Source organism: Cervus canadensis, chromosome 15 (genome assembly GCF_019320065.1).
Source record: "Cervus canadensis isolate Bull #8, Minnesota chromosome 15, ASM1932006v1, whole genome shotgun sequence".
NCBI lineage: Eukaryota > Metazoa > Chordata > Mammalia > Artiodactyla > Cervidae > Cervus > Cervus canadensis.
This window is the reverse complement of record NC_057400.1, coordinates 796,890-818,533: the sequence shown is the minus strand read 5'-3', so window position 1 is coordinate 818,533 and position 21,644 is coordinate 796,890. Positions and strand designations below refer to the sequence as shown.

At 39.2% G+C, this 21,644-nt stretch overlaps 1 non-coding gene across 1 annotated transcript; it reads left to right on the top strand.

Moving 5' to 3' along the window:
* Positions 1-20,384: 20,384 nt before the first annotated feature.
* Positions 20,385-20,456, top strand: TRNAW-CCA. Its single transcript has one exon. It is a non-coding gene; the product is annotated as a tRNA-Trp (tRNA).
* Positions 20,457-21,644: the final 1,188 nt, after the last annotated feature.

Genomic DNA, 21,644 nt, shown 5'->3' with positions numbered 1-21,644 from the left:
GTTCCCTTGTCATCTCTAATTTTCTTGACGAGATCTCTAGTCTTTCCCATTCTATCATTTCCCTCTATTTCTTTGCATTAATCACTAAGGAAAGCTTTCTTATTTCTCCTCGACATTCTTTGGAACTCTGCATTCAAATAGGTGATAGCTTTCCTTTTCTCCTTTGACTTTTGCTTCTCTTCTTTTCACAGCTATTTGTAAGGCCTCCTCAGACAACCATTTTGGTTTTTTGCATTTCTTTTTCTTGTGGATGGTCTTGATCACTGTCTCCTGTATAATGTCACAAACCTCCATCCGTAGATCTTCAGGTACTCTATCTATCAGATCTAATTGCTTGAATGTGTTTCTTGCTTCCACCGTATAATTGTAAGGGATTTGAGTTAGGTCATACCTAAATGGTCTAGTGGTTTTCCCTACTTTTTTCAGTTTAAGTCTGAATTTGGCAATAAGGAGTTCACGATCTGAGCCACAGTCAGCTCCCAGTCTTGTTTTTGCTGACTGCATAGAGCTTCTCCATCTTTGGCTGCAAAGAATATAATCAATCTGATTTCTGTATTGACCATCTGGTGATGTCCATGTGTAGAGTCTTCCAAGCCATCATAGCTGAAGTAATTTACAACTAGTGCACTCCTGATGTTTGCCTCATTATAAAATGATAATTTTGATCCCCTTTCCACTATCTTTCCCTTTTCCTTGAAATGCTTTGATGAATATTTTAGCTTGAAATTAGAAAATACTACCAATTAAGGGGTTCTCCCTTCCCCTTCCCCTTCCCCATGCTGGTTGATAAACTTTTACCAGAATGTAATATCGCATAGGAGTAATTGCAAATTTTGTAATGCAACCCAGAAACATAGCTAGGGCAATCAGGGGTGATAGTAGATGCCGGAGAAAGAAAATAGAGTAAATAATGTTGACATTATTCTGCCTGTTAATGTAAAATAGGATTTGTGTTAGGTCTAGTGACTCCTTAGCATGGGGGCACCATTTTCCTGTTTGTTCAGAAGGATCCCAACAATTTCTTGAAGTTGAATTTATACAGCCTCTAAGAGATGTGACCTCTTACAGCCAGATCTATCTACGTGGAGGCTACTGGTTCAACTCCAGAGATTCATGAAATTCATGTCTCCATCACTTTGAAGATGCACTATATAGTCCTGGGATTTGGAATCAGTCTAGAGGCAAATATCAGCTCCGATTCTGACTACTTGATATTATGACAGTTGATAAAATATTTCCTCACAATTCTCCAGGAAATTCTTCAGTTGAAATACTCAACAGCTGTGCAATTTTTGAGTTACAGCACCTGGTCAAAGAGCTCTAAGTCTAATGTGGGGCTCTGACAGGTAAATAGACAAGCACACAGGATAAACTGCCTGATATAGAAAAGTGCAAGATCATTCATAGACCCACACAAGGCACTTGTCTTACACTGGGACAAAGAGAGTTTTTTCAGAGAACATTAACACTCCCCTAGTTTTAGCAAAGCGAAAGTCAGTGGGTGGACATTCTGGGCACTCTGCATTTCAAATGATGATACTCCCACATCTGGATCCTTGGAACAATATATATTAACAATTTTGCTCAGGACTGAGAGACTCAGCAGGCAAGAGTTGCTGAGTTAGCCTCTCTGTGGGACCATGAAGCTTTATTCTTCTCATTGCTGAAGTACAAACTGGTGAAGGCATGAAGACTTTATTTCTTTTCAGAAAATGACCCTGAAAAGAAAGCCAACTGCTAATGTTTGCAGTAGCAATGAAAAGAAAGGGGTGATTCTTAGCCAGAAAATAGCTTTATAAATCACTTTGGTTTTATATTTATAGAACTATTCAGAGTTGATAGGGTTCATCTACATTTTCTAGTTATATTTACAGCATCTAGGGTTGGAATTGTGGGCTACACTGTATGCAAATTGGGGGAATTTAGGATATTGTAAAACATTTCTTGTAAATGACCAGGATCTGCTCAGTTCTGATCATTATGGCTAAAGTATAAAGAAAACCATGCACTGAAGCTCAACTCCAAGCAATGCAGCTTGTTCTGATGTATTATCCCCTCACTAATATCACAGCCTCTGTGATGGCTGGAGGCACAGAGTGGAAAACACAGAGAAACACAGCTGGGCTCACAAGTACTCACTTTTTACTGTTCTTCATGAGTTACCCCTTGAATGAAACCAAAATTAATTTTCTGAAAATAAATAGCCATTTACTCAAATGAGTTATTTAACAAAAAACACATATCAAAAATATCCCCCATGATTTTAAAGTTTAATGTGTCATCATGCAAATTCTCATTGGTCTGTCATGTTGGTTATTTAATGAGACTCATGACTTGCTTGATAGATGATACAGGATGAAGCCTTTGAGCAGAAATCTTTATGTTACTGGTAGAACAGCAACTCCTCAGTTCTTGTCCCCTTGAAGGAAAAAATTCAATCAAGAGACATAGTAGAGTTTCAGGCAGTAGGAGCTTGTTAAGCAAAGCAGAAGCACTGTTGAGAAAGGAGAGCAGGCTCTCTGGGGAGCATAAGCAGCCCCGCAGTGAGGGCGCGGTTCATTTTTTAGAGTGGTGGAAACTCCTTCTCTGTGTCCTGTGTCCTTTGACTGACAGGGTGATTGATGGCTTAAGATTACATAATTTTTCTCCTTGTGCAAAGGCACTTGCCATTAACACTGAAGCAAGACCCAGGGGGCAGGAGGTGGGGGTGGGGATGAGGTCAGTGGTGGGACCCCAACGATAATTCATGCAAACAGGACATAATGAACCCCAGGGGCATTCAGAATCAACTTTTAGTCTTGATGTACCAATGCTGGTGCTGGTGGTTTGGAAAACCCCTGTTGAGTTTTGATATCTTGTTTGGACTTGATAAGGCTGGCAACTCAGTGGTCTTGAGTCACAAGAGGGTGGATCTTTGGGCATGCTCTGGTCACAACCTCAAGGTGGGGCAGGGAAAGATGACCTGTCCAGGATGGGGTGGGACATGCTCATGTCTGATTAACTGCCTAGCGTTTATAACTGCCCTCATTTTTCCTCCAGGGCGCTGAGGAGACTAAAACTGGTTTCCAGTCCCAAGGTTTGAGGCCAATTTGTGAGGTTATTATATTGTACTAGCTGGGATCCCTGAGGCTGAGATAGATTGTGGGTGACGTTAACTTTTGAAGTTAACATCATAATACAGAAATAAACCATGGGACAAGGGTGAGAAGAAAAGAAGTTGAACACTGACAGAAAGGAGGATGGGGGGATACGGGTGTGTGTGTGGATTTAGAATACAGAATGAAGTACTCGTCTCTGAATTTTGCTTTTGCATATTCAGAGGCTGAAACCCAGTGTGGGGTTTTCTCTTGCTACATTGGAATGAGAGTAGGGGTTTAGTCAGCTTAACTCAACATCATCTCACTCTTAGAGTTCTTAGACTAAGATGTTGGAAAGTGATCTTTTTAAGAAATCGTAATACTGGATTTTATGGAATTTTCTCCCAGATACGAGCTGCTTATAGAGCTCTATTTCCCCTTTTTGGAAGCACAAAGTGCTCCCTATTGTGTTGTGTCCCTTGTAGTTTGGTGCGGAAATGGAACCAAATTGTCTCCAGAGAAACACGAGTGTGAAGGATACTTGCCAATTCCAGATGTGGTTCAGGAGAAGCCTTTCAGAGGCGCACCTTGGCCGTGCTTCCTGATGAGGGTAGGATGCCAACACCGAGACATCTGAGGGGAAGGTCGCGTCATCCACTGGAGAGACACTGACTCACCGAGTTAAGCGTGCAAAGCAGGAAGCCCACTCTGGACTGTTATGTGGGGGAAAACAGACTGCTGCTGTATCCGAGCAGGAACGCACTAGGGTTGATGTCTAGCAGCCGTCTCACCATGCTGGTGACGCTTCGATTGACTCTCAGATCCACAGCGGGACCTTCCGTGCCCTGCTGTGCACCCAGAGAGCCTATGTCTGCAGACTGCACACCCTGGACACCTTTGCTCTTCAGCTCTGGGTTGACTTTGACCAACAGGGTATACTAACAGCAAATTAGAAGGTGAGAGAATCCGGCAGGAGATAAGCGAAGAGGAGAAGGGAGGAGGGAGGTGTTTATCTTCATTTTCCTTGGTTTCTCCAGGCAGCTGCTCTAAAGCAGCTACATCTCTTACTGTGTGAAGGTGATGCCAAGCCTTCTCTTGTCCTTCAAACCAAGAGTGCTCACAAATTCCACTCTCACTAAGACCTGGGTAAGTTGCCCTTTTTCTTTGTTCCCTTAGTCCTGCCCACACCTTTGTAAACAGATCTTTCCTTTAAAATCTATTCATTCAAACTGTGTTGATCAGGATATCTATTCCTTCTGCCACTCTGGCAGATAACAAACTCTGTTACTATCTCATTCTATAACCATACCCTTGCTGGGTCATGCCCCTCAAGCCTTTACTGCTGATTTCCAGAGAAATATATAAAAGGAATTCTTTCTAGTCTCTTGTTAGGCTCACCAAGAATACAGTGCAAATAAAGTCCCAGAGAAGGAAATGGACTTTCCCAAAACATTCATCATTTTAAGCACAGAACCAGGCCTCTGGCTGAAAAAGAGTGAGCATGAAGAGGAGAACTTTCTAAAGAAAAAAAGCAGAATTGGAACTAGAAACATCATAGTACTTTTTCCACTGGCACTTCTTTGCCTGAATGCCAGGGAAGGGTCACCTTGGGAACATTCCTTGCCATCTGTTCTCAACCAGCTAGGAATTAGATAGGAATGTTGGCAAGAAGCATTTTGGGAACTCATCTTAGACCTTGGAACCTGAGCTTCCTGTTGTAAACTTTCAGATTTTACTCAGAGTCCCCAGCTTCTGCATTGATCTCTAGGCCAGATGTGCCTGAAATCAACATGTGGGGTTGGCCTAGATCACCCCAGGAGAGAATCCCCTCTTGACATTATGGCAATAGAGACATAGCCACCATCTTCATCAATAAGATTCACAGATTGAACCTGCTTTGGGGAAATCTGAGAGCTGACTCAAAGCTGTCCTGGTTAGCTGGGGATTGAGGGGGAAGGGATGTAGGGTCCCTAGCCATTGTAGAAAGCTGCAAGCAGATAGAAGAGCTTGAAACAGGAGTGGAAAGCCCATGCTGTAGCTCTCAGAGAAATGTGATCGCTTTCTCTCTCTTGACCTTCCTCATCATCAGCTTTATATTTCAGGGACACCAGGGCATGGAGAGATCAATGTGACCACTTAGGGAGGCTTGACTGTGAAATTTTTACTTCCTTCTCTCCTAAATACCTCATTTTTCTAGTCCTATTTCCCTGACAACTTCAAAATAGCACTCAAAGTAATACCTGGGAGAAAGCATTGTGGGTTCTTTAGGGGGCAGGGTCTGTAACTTATGAAGCTTTGTGTCCCTGGCAACCCCACCAGGTTCTGGTGGGTAGCAGGTATTCATAGAATATTCACACTCCTAATAACAACCAATGAATGTCGTTGAGAAGTCCCAAGATATCAGGAGGCAGGAACTAATTTTGGTGTACGTTTTCCACAAATTGTGAGTTTTAAAACTTTGAAGACCACCTTTAGGAAACTTAAGAAAAATAATGATCAAATATCCCTTTTCAGGAGATTTTAATGTTATGATAAAAATACATTCAATTGCATTTACAGGGATCAAACTATACATTTCTGTGGTGAGTCAAATTGTAAGAAATTATATTACAGCTAGTATGTCAGTTACTTAGTCATTGAATTAATCATCAGATATTTCTTTATTCTTATTTTATATCTTTGAAATTCCAAATACTGTGAATTCCACGCACCTTTATAATGTTTAACAGATAATTCTGTTCTAAGTGCCCCCCATCCCAATACAGATCACCAACCTTCTACACTGTTCATCAAAATTTTTGTTTTTAAATCTTCACCAGATTGCATCATCAAAGCTTTAATAAACTTCAGAAGCTTTAAAAAAATTTTAACTCATCTTCCCTGACCTCTTAGATCCTTCCAGACTTCAATCTAAAACATAATTAAACAAGTGGCCCCCTCTATTAGCCCTATCTTTTGCTGTGGTTCACTTGTTTATCTTCCTTTCTCTCTGGAATGGCCCTTAGAAAGAATTCCAGCCCAATCTCATCTGAAGGCTCAAATAATATTTTTCTGGCTGAATTTATAATAGTCACTCTACTCTTCTAAACAGAGGTTGAGGAAAGGGCAGAGACAGAGACACAGAGTGGAGGTTGGTTTTCTGTTTGAAAAGAAAATTGAGACATAATTTTGAACTGAAATATCAAAGAGTCAGGGATCCTAATAGATAAAGAATCTATGATTCAGAGAGATTAAGTAGTTTACCTAAATTTACTGAGCAAGTTATTACAAACTCCTAGTTGAATCCCCTTTCCAGCCTTTCTAGAGTCCATTTATCTAACATTTGTTGATTAACCACAATGAGGTAGAATTGGAGTCTAACTAGAGATCTAAGCCAGCTAAACAGAATCCCATTCCTTGAAATGCATGCAGTCAGCTAACAACTAGTATGACCAAAAAGTACACTGCCTTAATTTACAAATAATTTATACTAATATCAAAATTCCCAACCCAATAGGTATACAGAGTTTTATACTTTTCAAAATTCATACAGACCTATTAAGCTCCATGTTTTCATTTCACCTTGCAGGATAATTGTTCCTTATATTGAATCCCTCTTTTGGTCTTATAATTTTGCAACTCATTCTCACTAGAACCTAAAGCTGTACTACCAATAATCCTGACAATCTCCAGAAAGTTGTGAATGCAGCCACATAAGTCCTCACCCAGATGTAATTATGGATGTGTCTCTTTCCTCCCAGAAGGGGTTTTAGAGTAAACCATACTTTCCCACCCTCTATGCTTTCACACACTACACTTTCTGATGAAAGCAATAGTCCTCAAACTTTAGTATTCATGTGAACCCTAGACTCTACCCAGAGAGTCTCTGATGCAGTAGTTTCTAGCAAGGTCGGAGAATTTGCTTTTCTGACATCCCAGGTGGTCCTGATGCTGTCGATCTGGGGCTGCATTTTGAAAACCACTGGGAAAGCACTGCTTCCGTTTATGAGCCAACTACTACCAATCTGAAACTTGCTGTTGTCCAGTCACTACGTTGTGTCCCACTCTGTGATTCCAAGGAGTGCAGCATGCCAGGCTCCCTTGTCCTCAACTATCTCCTAGAAGGGAAGTGAAGTGAAATGAAGTGCTAGTTGTTCAGTCATGTCCAACTCTTTCTGACCCCATGGACTGTAGCCCGCCAGACTCTTCCGTCCATGGAATTCTCCAGGCAAGAACACTGGGGTGGGTAATCTTTCTTTTCTCCAGGAAATCTTCTTGACCCAGTTATCAAACCTGGGTCCCCTGCATTGCAGGTGGATTCTTTACCATCTGAGCCACAGAGGATATTGCTTAAACTCATGTCCATTGAGTTGGTGACACTATCCAACCATTTCATCCTCTGTTTCTCCCTTCTCCTCCTGCCCTCAATCTTTACCAGAATCAGGGTCTTTTCCAATAAGTCAACTCTTCCCATCAAGTGGCCAAAGTATTGGTGCTTCAACTTCAGTATCAGTCCTTTCAGTGACACTATTCAGGGTTGATTTCCTTTATAATTGACTGGTTTGATCTCCTTGCAGTCCAAGGGACTCTCAAGAGTCTTCCTCAGCATCACAATTTGAAAGCATTAATTCTTCAATGCTCAGCCTTCTTTATGGTCCAAGTTTCACAGAATCTATCTGCAATGCAGGAGACCCCAGTTCAGTTCCTGGGTGAGGAAGATCCACTGGAGATGGGATAGGCTACTCACTCCAGTATTCTTGGGCTTCCCTTGTGGCTCAGCTGGTAAAGAATCTGCCTCCAATGTGGGAAAAATGGGTTCGATCTCTGGGTTGAGAAGATCCTCTGGAGAAGGGAAAGACTACACACCCCAGTATTCTGGCCTGGAGAATGTACAGCCCATGGGGTCACAAAGAGTTGGACACGACTGAGCAACTTTCACTTCACTCTCACATCTGTACATGACTACTGGAAAAACCATAGATTTGATATATGGGCCTTTGTTGGCAAACGGATGTCTCTGCTTTTTAATACATTGTCTAGGTTTGTCATAGTTTTCCTTCCAAGGAGCAAGCATCTTTCAGTTTCTCGGTTGCAGTAACCATCTGCAGTGATTTTGGAGCCCAAGAAAACAAGATCTAATCTGAACCTACCCTCTTTCTTTTTTTTTTTTTCCAGAGAAAACTTCAGTAACTTTTTTTTTTTATTTTTTATTAGTTGGAGGCTAATTACTTCACAACGTTTCAGTGGGTTTTGTCATACATTGACATGAACCAGCCATAGATCTATACGTATTCCCCATCCCGATCCCCCCTCCCACCTCCCTCTCCACCCGATTCCTCTGGGTCTTCCCAGTGCACCAGGCCCAAGCACTTGTCTCATGCATCCCACCTGGGCTGGTGATCTGTTTCACTATAGATAATATACATGCTGTTCTCTGGAAACATCCCACCCTCACCTTCTCCCACAGAGTTCAAAAGTCTGTTCTGTATTTCTGTGTCTCTTTTTCTGTTTTGCATATAGGGTTATCATTACCATCTTTCTAAATTCCATATATATGTGTTAGTATGCTGTAATGTTCTTTATCTTTCTGGCTTACTTCACTCTGTATAATGGGCTCCAGTTTCATCCATCTCATTAGGACTGGTTCAAATGAATTCTTTTTAATGGCTGAGTAATATTCCATGGTGTATATGTACCACAGCTTCCTTATCCATTCATCTGCTGATGGGCATCTAGGTTGCTTCCATGTCCTGGCTATTATAAACAGTGCTGCGATGAACATTGGGGTGCACGTGTCTCTTTCAGATCTGGTTTCCTCAGTGTGTATGCCCAGAAGTGGGATTGCTGGGTCATATGGCAGTTCTATTTCCAGTTTTTTAAGAAATCTCCACACTGTTTTCCATAGTGGCTGTACTAGTTTGCATTCCCACCAACAGTGTAAGAGGGTTCCCTTTTCTCCACACCCTCTCCAGCATTTATTGCTTGTAGACTTTTGGATAGCAGCCATCCTGACTGGCGTGTAATGGTACCTCATTGTGGTTTTGATTTGCATTTCTCTGATAATGAGTGATGTTGAGCATCTTTTCATGTGTTTGTTAGCCATCTGTATGTCTTCTTTGGAAAAATGTCTGTTTAGTTCTTTGGCCCATTTTTTGATTGGGTCATTTATTTTTCTGGAATTGAGCTGCAGGAGTTGCTTGTATATTTTTGAGATTAATCCTTTGTCTGTTTCTTCATTTGCTATTATTTTCTCCCAATCTGAGGGCTGTCTTTTCACCTTGCTTATAGTTTCCTTTGTAGTGCAAAAGCTTTTAAGTTTCATTAGGTCCCATTTGTTTAGTTTTGCTTTTATTTCCAATATTCTGGGAGGTGGGTCATAGAGGATCTTGCTGTGATTTATGTCGGAGAGTGTTTTGCCTATGTTCTCCTCTAGGAGATTTATTGAACCTACCCTCTTAAAGTTAGCACAAATTGCTCTTTGGAGAAGCCCTCTTGACTCCTCCTGCACCTCCATGGGGGTAGGGGGACATCCCTGGTGTCCCACTGATGTCCAGATATTCCCTGCCATGGCATTCAGCACTGCGTTACTGAATCTGTGTTCTTGAGTGGCAAGAGGGCATATTTCCGAGACATTCTGCCCAGGCTGGCACAATTCTTGCCACAGACAGGCTTTATTTCATGCTGAGACGTATACCAAAGGAAAGAGATACTAATCCAACAAGCTTATGTTGAGGATTTAAGTTATGGGAAGATCCGGTCCCAGGATCCATTTGTAAATAAATGACAGGAATTGTCTAGTTGGACAGTGAGGTTTGTTTAGTGACTGAAGATGAGGTGCCTGCTTCTATAAGTTCAAGTGCTGATGTCCATCTCCTTCTCTTTCAATGGTTATTTGCCTTGTGACTTGCCGTGGTCAGGGACATGTGACAGAAGTGACATTAAGCTAGTTCAAGGCTAGTCTTCAGGAAGCTCCACAGTTTCTACTTTTATTCTGTGAAACCAGATGCCATGCAAGAAACCCAACTACCCTAAGCCTTCCATGTTGTGAGGAAGCCCAAGATACCTCTGAGGTGAAAGCATTAAAGAAATATTCCACATCGTCATCTATTTTAACTTAGCATTTTTCCTTTCCTTTCCCTCTTGCCCATTTGGACATAACTTTCTGTTGAAATGTTGTTTGGATGGTTTGGTCTTAGTTTTGTAAATTCAGTTCAGTTCAGTCGCTCAGTTCTGTCCGACTCTTTGCGACCCCATGAATCGCAGCTCGCCAGGTCTCTCTGTCCATCACCAACTCCTGGAGTCCACCCAAGCCCATGTCCATTGAGTTGGTGATGCCATCCAGCCATCTCATCCTCTGTCGTCCCCTTCTCCTCCTGCCCCCAATCCCTCCCAGCATTAGGGTCTTTTCAAATGAGTCAGCTCTTCACATCAGGTGGCCAAAGTATTGGAGTTTCAGCTTCAACATCAGTCCTTCCAATGAACACCCAGGACTGATCTCCTTTAGGATGGACTGGTTGGATCTCCTTGCAGTCCAAGGGGCTCTCAAGCGTCTTCTCAACAACCACAGTTCAAAAGCATCAATTCTTCAGCACTCAGCATTGCTTACAGTCCAACATTTCTCATGATGTACCCTGCATATAAGTTAAATAAGCAGGGTGACAATATACAGCCTTGACACACTCCTTTTCCTATTTGGAACCAGTCTGTTGTTCCATGTCCAGTTCTAACTGTTGCTTCCTGACCTGCATACAGGTTTCTCAAGAGGTAGGTCAGGAGATCTGGTATCCCCCTCTCCTTAAGAATTTTCCACAGTTTATTGTGATCCACACAGTCAAAGGCTTTGGCATAGTCAATAAAGCAGAAATAGATATCTTTCTGAATCTCTCTTGCTCTTTTGATGATCCGGTGGATGTTGGCAACTTGATCTCTGGTTCCTCTGCCTTTTCTAAAACCAGCTTGAACATCTGGAAGTTCATGTTTCACCTGTTGCTGAAGCCTGGCTTGGAGAATTTTGAGCATTACTTTACTAGTTTTGTAAATTGCTTCTGCTCAAACATGGAAATTTAGCAAAATTATGTAAAGTTGACTGTGAAGTTGTAGAATGGCAAATAAATGTATAATTATATAATAGAGAAGGCTAAGCAGAAAGTAAATTTCAATAATCCCTATAAAGACGCTGCCTTATGTAGACTCAATGTAAGATAAAGTGAAAGCTACTCAGCCATGTCTGACTCTTTGCGACCCCATGAGCTCATACACATGAGGCTCCTCTGTGCATGGAATTCTCCAGGCAAGAATACTGGAGTGGGTTGTCATTTCCTTCTCCAGTAATGTAAGATATGTACCTTCATATTCAGAAATTTGGATGTTAATATGAGGGTGAAGCCTTCTTTTGCTTTTTGGACCAGACCACACACCAGCTTTATGTAGACAAATGAATATCTTCTGCTGATGCCAGATGAATGTAGCTGAATCCAGTGGATCAACAATATTCTGAGGAATAATGAAAGCTGATTTCTCAGCCACTAGATTTGGGATAGGTTTGTTATACAGCAAAAGGCAGCTGAAAGATATGGGATGTGAAATGTGGATTGGCTGCCTCACAAGTTGTAGTATCAGTATCATTCCCTTAGACTAATGTTATACTGTAAAATATCAGTAATATTTTTGGAATAGAATCAAATTAATACACAGTAAATGCAATCACAAAAGATATATTTCTCCCCAACAATTAGCCATTCAAAAATATTTCCTAGGATTACAATAAAAGCCAAAATGGTATCATGTTTAAGAGAATGGATTCAGGGATGAATAATACTAGTACTAGTGATAGTAATAATAGTTATTGACTGTTACTATGTATCAACCTAACGTGTTGAAAAATTTTCTTACTTAAACTTCACAAAATGCCATGAAAATCATTTTTATAGTTTAAGGTAGAGAAATTTAACTCCACCTGCTTGGTAAACTACATTACTGATTCCAAATATTCAAATGTATTTTTTTCTTCTCCATAACTGTAGACCTAGATCTCATCCATATAACCAGACATGCAGATAATCCATGTTATTAATCTACCATATTGTACTTTTAGATATCAGCAATCCCTGCACCATTTGCAGCATCAACAAATACATTGATATGTTTTTAGTGGCAAGAGTGGGTAGACAAATTTCTGACTCAAATATGGTAAAAACAGGGTTAGAAAATGTTAAACACATTTCTTGACTCTGCAATATCTCAGAGATTTTCTTTAATGCTAATGTGCTCTGTGTGTATGATGTAACCTTGCTGCTGCAAATGATTTGACCTTGAAATCCTTTCAGACCATCAATTAACAGCACATATAGATAGTGGTATTCCTCAAAACACAGGTTGGAAAATGCTATTATAGACAAAGGAATGAGGTAGTCAGTTGATTGATTTTTAACTGAAACAATAAGCCTGGGGGTGGGGGGAAGTAAGTCAATGTGTAGACACTGTCCTATTTGACATTATTTAATTTTGCATTAAATAGAAGACAAATATTATATTTTATCAGCATATGCTGTGTTCTTTCATATTAACAATTAAACCTATGCAGATACAAATATTTTAAACATCATTTCTGGTGTGGAGGCCCAGGAGAGAGGCCACGTTCCAGACACATGTTACTGCTCTCAGAAGATTCACAAATAGAGATTTTATTTTCCTTGTAGCCTAAACTATGTTGACCTGTGACTTGGAGAGGAAATGCTCAGTGATGTTAAATAGGGCACGGCATGCATACTTTTTTCTGCCCATTGATGGAATGAATTTGTTTGTAGCTCAGATTCCATTCCAGAAGTAGATTTTCCCATCAGAGAATAGAGTGAAATGTCTGCATTGCAGTGCAATAATAGCACACATAGGACTGAGCGACCAGAGAGGAGAAAGTATCCCTGGGTGATGTCTAAAGCAAATGGCCAAGCAATAAATGCTGGAGAGAGTGTGGAGAAAAGGGAACCCTCTTACACTGTTGGTGGGAATGCAAACTAGTACAGCCACTATGGAAAACAGTGTGGAGATTTCTTAAAAAACTGGAAATAGAACTGCCATATGACCCAGCAATCCCACTTCTGGGCATACACACTCAGGAAACCAGATCTGAAAGAGACACATGCACCCCAATGTTCATCGCAGCACTGTTGATAATAGCCAGGACATGGAAGCAACCTAGATGCCCATCAGCAGATGAATGGATAAGGAAGCTGTGGTACATATACACCATGGAATATTACTCAGCCATTAAAAAGAATTCATTTGAATCAGTTCGAATGAGACAGATGAAACTGGAGCCCATTATACAGAGTGAAGTAAGCCAGAAAGATAAAGACCAATACAGTATACTAACGCATGTATATGGAATTTAGAAAGATGGTAATGATAATCCTATATGCAAAACAGAAAAAGAGACACAGAGGTACAGAACAGAATTTTGGACTCTGCGAGAGAAGGCAAGGGTGGGATGTTTCGAGAGAACAGCATCAAAACATGTATATTCTCTAGGGTGAAACAGATCACCAGCCCAGGCTGGATGCATGAGACAAGTGCTCGGGCCTGGTGCACTGGGAAGACCCAGAGGAATCGGGTGGAGAGGGAGGTGGGAGGGGTGATCAGGATGGGGAATACTTGTAAATCCATGGCTGATTCATGTCAATGTATGACAAAACCCACTACAATATTGTAAAGTAATTAGACTCCAATGAATAAAAATAAATGAAAAATAAATAAATAAAGCAAATGGCCACTTCACAGAACATACTGAAAGAATCTTTCAGAAGCAGCTGAAAAAAAATAGTTCTGAAATTAAATTTTAAACAGACATTTTAATGGGGAGCATAAATAAATTTGAGTATGTGGCAAAGATATGCCCCAAAATAAGGGTGCAATAATCTCAGTGCAATAATGTCAAAAAAAGAAAAAGACTGAATATTAAAAATCAGAATTGCTATAATTGTTCCCCTATACTTTTTAAAAGAAGAAATGTGTTAATATACAAATCCAATCTGTGTTATTTTGAGTATATGCTTATGTGTGGTTTAAAAATAATAAATTATACAAATTTCTAATTCAGTATTGTGAATTTATATAATTTCTTCCCAGATGGCACTAGTGGTAAAGATCATGCTGGCTAGTGCAGAAGATGCAAGGGACTTGGGCTCAACCCCTGAGTCAGGAAGACCCCTGGAAAAGGGCATGGCAACCAACTCCAGTATTCTTGCCTGGATAATCCTCATGGACAGAGGAGCCTGGCTGGGCTACAGTCCATGGGGTCACAAAGAGTCGGACATAACTGAAGTGACTTATAATGCACACATTGTGAGATGGAATAATACCATTTGCAGCAACATGTATTGCCCTAGAAATTCTCATACTGAGTGAAGTAAGTCAGAAAGAGAAACAAATGTCATATGATGTCCCTTATACGTGGAATCTAAAGAACTGATGCAAATGAATTTATTTATAAAACAGAAACAGACTCACAGACTTCAAACTTACGGTTTGTGGAAAGGTGTGACCCGGGGGATAAATTAGGAATCTGGGATGGACATATACACACTACTATATATAAAATAGATCATCAACAAGGACCTACTATATAGTACAGGGGACTCTACTCAATGTTCTATAGGATAATAATCTATAGGATAAAAGGGGCTTCCCTGTGACTCAACTGGTAAAGAATCTTCCTGCAATGTGGGAAACCTGGGTTTGAGTCCTGGATTGGGAAGATTCCCTGGAGAAGGGAGCAGCTACCCAGTCCAGTATTAATTCCATGGACTTTATAACCCATGGGCTCACAAAGAGTCGTGAATGTCACAGCTAAGTGTCACTCAGTTGTGACATTCACATTCACTTTCTTATGGGAAAAGAATCTAAAAAAAGAATAGGTATACGTTTATGTATAACTGAATCACTTTGCTATGCCCCTGAAAATAACACAACATTGTAAATCAACTATACTCCAATTTAAAATAAAAGTTAATTTGAAAACTAAAATTAAAGGCAGGAAAAATTGCAGAAGGCACAGGGGAGTGGCTGGCCACACAGAGATGAAATCAGCCCCTGAGCCTTTGGAGTGGGAGCACTGACTCTGAGACCATTGACTACCAGAGAACCAACCCTAAGGAGTATCAAACAGAACTCACACAGAGGAAGCCATGTGGATACAAGACCCAGCATCACTCAGCCACCACACCACCCTGTGTAGGATGCCTCATCTAACAACAAGCAAAACAAAAATACAAACCCAATCATCAGTAGACAAGATTACCGCCTCACTCAGCCTTGCCCATCAGAGGGAACACACACACACACACACACACACACACACACACACACACCCCAGCACAAATCTCACCCTACATGAAGCTTACAGAAGCCACTGGACCAAACTTAGGAAGGCAGAAACCAAAAGGAAGAAAGAATTCAACCGTGAAGCCTGGGAAGAGGAGACCTCAGACACAATAAGTTAAAAAAATAATGAAAAGTTAAAGAAATACTACACAAATGAAGGAAGAAACTAGAAACAAAGAAGTTCAAATAAATGAAGAGGAAACAGGCAAACTACCTGAAAAAGAATCAGAATGATGATAGTAAAGTTGATCAAAAGCCCTGAAAACAGAATGGAAAAGATGCACGAATCAAGACTTAGAAGAATTAAAGAATAAATATACAAAGACAAACAATACAGTTACTGAAATTAAAAATATTCTAGAAGTAATCAAAAGCAGAATATCAAAAGCAGAAAAGGAATCAGTGAGTTGGAAGGTAAAATGGTGGAAATAACGTCTAAAGAGCAGAATAAAGTAAAAAGAATTGAAGATAGTCTCAGAGACCTCCAGGACAATATTAAACACACCAGGATCTGAATTATAGGGGTCCAGGAGAAGAGAAAAAGAATGTGCATGAGAAAGTTTTTGAAGAAATTATAGGTGAAAAATTCCCGAACATGGAAAAGGACATAGTCAATCAACTCCAAGAGATGCAAAGAGCCCCATACAGGATAAACCCAAGGAGAAACACGTCAAGACATATACTAATCAAACTAACAAAGACTAAACACAAAGAAAGAATATTAAAAGGAGCAAGGGAGAAGAAAAAGTAACATACAAGGGAAACCCCATACACTTAACAGCTGATCTTTCAGCAGAAACTCTGCAGGCCAGAAGGGAATGGCAGGATATATTTAAAGTACTGAAATGGGAAAATCTACAACCAAGATTACAGTACCCAGCAAAGATCTCATTCAAAATTGATGGAGAAATAAAAAGCTTATCAGACAAGCAAATTTAAGAGGATTCAGTACCACCAAACCAATTTTAAAACAAATGTTAAAGGGACTTATATAGTCTAGAAATACAAGAGAAGGAAAAGATCTACAAAATCAACCACAAATAATTAAGAAAATGGCAATAGGAACACATATATCCATAATTACTTTAAATGTAAATGGATTAAATTCTCCAACCAAAAGACACAGTCTGGCTGAATGGATACAGAAACAAGACCCATATGTTTGCTGTCTACAAGAAACCCACTTCAGGCCTAAAGACACACGTAGACTGAAAGTGAGAGGATGGAAAAATATATTCCATGCAAATGTAGAGCAAATGAAAGCTGAAGTAGCAATTTTCATATCAGACAAAATAGATCTTAAAATAAAGAAGATTACAAAAGATAAGGAAGGACACTGCATAAGGATCAAGGGATCAATCCAAGAGGAAGACATAACAATTGTAAATGCCTATGCACCCAACATAGAAGCATCCCATTACATAAGACAAACACTAACATACATAAAAGGAGAAATTAACAGTAACACAATAATAGTAGGAGACTTTAACACCCCACTCACACCAATGGACAGATCATCAAAGCAGAAAGTTAATAAGGAAACACAAGTCTTAAATGATACATTAGATGAGACGGATCTCATTGATATCTTCAGGACATTCCATCCAAATGCAGAAGAACACTCCTTCTTCTCAAGTGCACATGCAACATATTCCAGGATAGACAACATCTTGGGTCACATCACACCTCAGTAAATTTAAGAAAATTGAAATTATATCAAGCATCTTCTCCAACCACAACACTATGAGACTAGATATCAATTACAAGGAAAAAAAATTGTAAAAAAAATGCAAATACATGGAGCTTAAACAACATGTTACTATATAACACATAGATTACTGAAGAAATCAAAAGGGAAATCAAAAAATTTCTGGAAACAAATGACAATGAAAACATAACAACTCAAAACATATGGGCTCCACCAAAAGCAGTTGTAATAGGGAAGTTTATAGCAATACAATCCTACCACAAGAAACAAGAAAAACATCAAATATACAACCTAACTTTACATCTATCACAATTGGAAAAAGAAGAACAAAAATTCACCAAAATTGGTAGAACGAAAGAAACCATAAGCATCAGAGCAGAAATAAGTGAAAAAGAAATGAAAGCAACAATAGTAAAAATTATTAAAACTAAAAGCTGGTTCTTTGAGAAGATAAACAAAATTGACAAACCTTTAGCCAGACTCATCAAGAAAAAAAAGAGAAGAGTCAAATCAACAAAATTAGAAATGAATAAGGGGAGGTTACAACAGACAATCCTTTGCAGAAGTACAAAGGATTATAAAAGACTATTATAAACAACTATATGGCAATAAAATGGATAACCTGGAAGAAATGGACAGATTCTTAGAAAAGTTCAATCTTCCAAGACTGAACCAGGAAGAAATATAAATTATGAACAACCCCATTACAAGCACTGAAATTGAAGCTGTGATCAAAAATCTCCTAAAAAACAAAAGCCCAGGACCAGATGGCTTCACAGGAGAATTCTATCAAACATTTGGAGAAAAGCTAATGCCTATCATTATAAAACTCTTTCAAAAAATTACAGAGGAAGGAACACTTCCAAACTCATTCTACGAGGCCACCATCACCCTGATACCAAAACCAGACACAAAGAAGACAAAAAAAGAAAACTACAGGCCAATATCACTGATGAGCAGAGATGCAAAAGTCCTCAACAAAATTTTAGCAAACAGATTTCAGCAACACATCAAAAAGCTCATACACCATGATCAAGTTGGGTTTATTCCAGGGATGCAAGGATTCTTCAGTATACACAAATCAATCAATGTGATACACCATATTAACAAATTGAAAGATAAAAGCCATATAATAATCTCAATAGATGCATAAAAAGCCTTTGACAAAATTCAGCACCCATTTATGACTACGACACTTCAAAAAATGGGCATAGAAGGAACCTACCTCAACATAGTAAAGACCATATATGATAATCTTACAGCAAACATTATTCTCAATGGTGAAAAATTGAAAGCATTCCCTGTAAGATCAGGAACAAGACAAGGGTGTTCACTTTCACCACTATTATTCAACATAGTTTTGAAAGTCCTAGCTAAAGCAATCACAGAAGTAAAAGAAATAAAAGGAATCCAGATCAGAAAAGAAAAAGTTAAGCTCTCACTGTTTGCAGATGACATGATACTGTACAGATATATCCCTAAAGATAGTATCAGAAAATTGCTAGAGTTAATCAGTGAATTTAGCAAAGTTGCAGGACACAAGTCAATACATAGAAATTGCTTGCATTTCTATACACTAACAATGAAAAATCAGAAAGAGAAATTAAGAAATCAATCCCATTCACCATTGCAACAAAAAGAATTAGATATCTAGGAATAAACTTATCTAAGGAGACAAAAGAACTGTACACAGAAAATTATGACACTGATAAAAGAAATCAAAGATGGCATAAACAGATGAAGGGATATTTCATGTTAATAGGTAGGAAGAATCAATATTATGAAAATGACTATACTACCAAATGCAATCTACAGATTCAATGTGATCCCTATCAAAATTACCAATGGCATTTTTCACAGAACTAAAACAAAAAATTTCACAATTCATATGGAAACACAAAAGACCCCTAAAAGCCAAAGCGGTTTTGGAAAAGAAGAATGGAGCTGGAGGAATCAACCTTCCTAACTTCAGATGATACTACAAAGCTACAGTCATCAAGAAAATATGGTAATGACACAAAAACTGAAATATACACCAATGGAACAAGATAGAAAGTCAAGAAACAAACCTATGCACCTATGGGTACCTTATTTTTGACAAAGGAGGCAAGAATATACAATGGGGTAAAGACAGACTCTTCAATAAGCGATGCTGGGAAAACTGGACAGCTACATGTAAAAGAATGAAACTAGAACACTTCCTAATACCATGCACAAAGATAAACTCAAAAACGGGTTAAAGACTTAAATGTAAGACCAAAAACTATAAAATTCTCAGAGGAAAACATAGGCAGAACACTTGATTACATAAATCAAAGCAAGATCTTCTATGACCCACCTCCTAGAGTAGTGGAAATAAAAACAAAAATAAACAAGTGGGACCTGATTAAACTTAAAAGCTTTGGCACAGCAAAGAAAACTATAAGCAAGGTGAAAAGACAACCCTCAGGATGGCATAAAATAATAGCAAATGAAACTTACTGACAAAGGATTAATTTCCAAAATATCCAAGCAGCTCACACAACTCAATACCAGAAAAACAAACAACCCAATCAAAAAGTGGGAAAAAGACCTAAACAGACATTTCTCCAAAGAAGACATACAGATGGCTAATAAGCACATGAAAAGATGCTCAACATTGCTCATTATTAGAGAAATGCAAATCAAAACCACAATGAGATATCACCTCACATGGGTCAGAATGGCCATCATCAAAACGTCTACAAACAATCAATGCTGGAGAGAGTGTGGAGAAAAGGGAAAAGGGAATGCTCTTGCACTGTTGGTGGGAATGTAAATTGATATAGCCACTATAGAAGATGGTATGGAGATTCTGTCAATGTATGACAAAAACCACTACAATACTGTAAAGTAATTAGCCTCCAACTAATAAAAATAAATGAAAAAAAAAAAAAAAAAACGAAGAAAACCACCATATGACCCAGCAATCTCACTCTTAGGTATATACCCTGAGGAAATCAAAATCGAAAAGACACAGGTATCCCGTTGTTCATTTGCAGCACTATTTACAATAACTAGAACATGGAAGCAACCTAGATGTCCACTAACAGATGAATGGATAAAGAAGTTGTGGTACATATACACAATGGAATATTAGCCATAAAAAGGAATACATTTGAGTCAGTTCTAAATGAGGTGGAACAACCTAGAGCCTATTATGCAGAGTGAAGTAAGTCAGAAAGAGAAAGATAAATACCATATTCTAACACATATGTTAGGCTTCCCTGGTGGCTCAGAGGTTAAAGTGTCTGCCTCCAATGCAGGAGATCCGGGTTCGATCCCTGGGTTGGGAAGATCCCCTGGAGAAGGAAATGGTAACCCACTCCAGTATTCTTGCCTGGAGAATCCCATGGACGGAGGAGTCTGGTAGGCTACAGTCCACGGGGTTGCAAGGAGTCGGAAAGGACTGAGCATCTTCACTCACTCAACACATATGTATGGAATCTAAAAGAATGATACTGAAGAATTTATTTACAGGGCAGCAATGGAGAAACAGACATGGAGAATAGACTTATGGACATGGGGAGAGGGGAGGAGAGGGTGAGATGTGGGGAAAGAGTAACATGGAAACTTACACTACCATATGGAAAATAGATAGCCAACGGGAATTTCCTGTATAACTCAGGAAACTCAAACAGGGGCTCTGTGTCAACCTAGAGGGGTGGGATGGAAAGGAAATGGGAGGGAGGTTCAGAAGGGAGGGGATATATGTATACCTATGGCTGATTCATGTTAAGGCTTTACAGAAAACAATAAAATTCTGTAAAGCCATTATCTTTCAAATAAAAAGTAAATAAATTTGAAAAAACTGAAAAAAAACCCAACATATTTTATGTTAAGAAGACAAGAAAACTTTGAACGTAAATGTTTTCTCTGCCCTTTGGCCTCTTCTCTCCCCTGCTGCGTTGTGCGGCCAGCAAACCTTCCCCATCAGCAGAAATAACAAGCTCAACCATAAAGAGAAACAATCTCCTGTCTTCAACAAGACAACTCTTTAAAAATAATATTCTTTTTTTGATAAGGAATCACATGGTCTTCAGATCTGGATTGTGTACACTGTCAACAACACATCGTTTAATGTAGAGCTCTGTCTCAAAACCATATAACTGCCTCGAATTCTAAAGGACAGAACTTTCTCAGAGTATGCTGAGATGCTCTTCATGGATTATAACCCTCACATTTGGCTCAAATAGAATTTTCCATTCTTTTCTTAGATGGATCGATTAGTTTTTCATCAAAAATATTAATAGCTGATTATCTTCAACTAAGTCTTTTTAATAACATTACACATTAAATGTGCCTTTCCAAGTATCTTTATGGCCAGTGAAAATCTTTTTTGGAAAATTGCAGTGAAGGTTCTAAAGTCTAGTATATTTCTGTTTCCGTAACGTTCTTTAAACAGTTTAGTTTTGCCTGAGTGTACTTAATACAATGGCTCTTTTAGGGGAACTTGGGTTGGTGGAATGTCCAAAAAGCAAAGT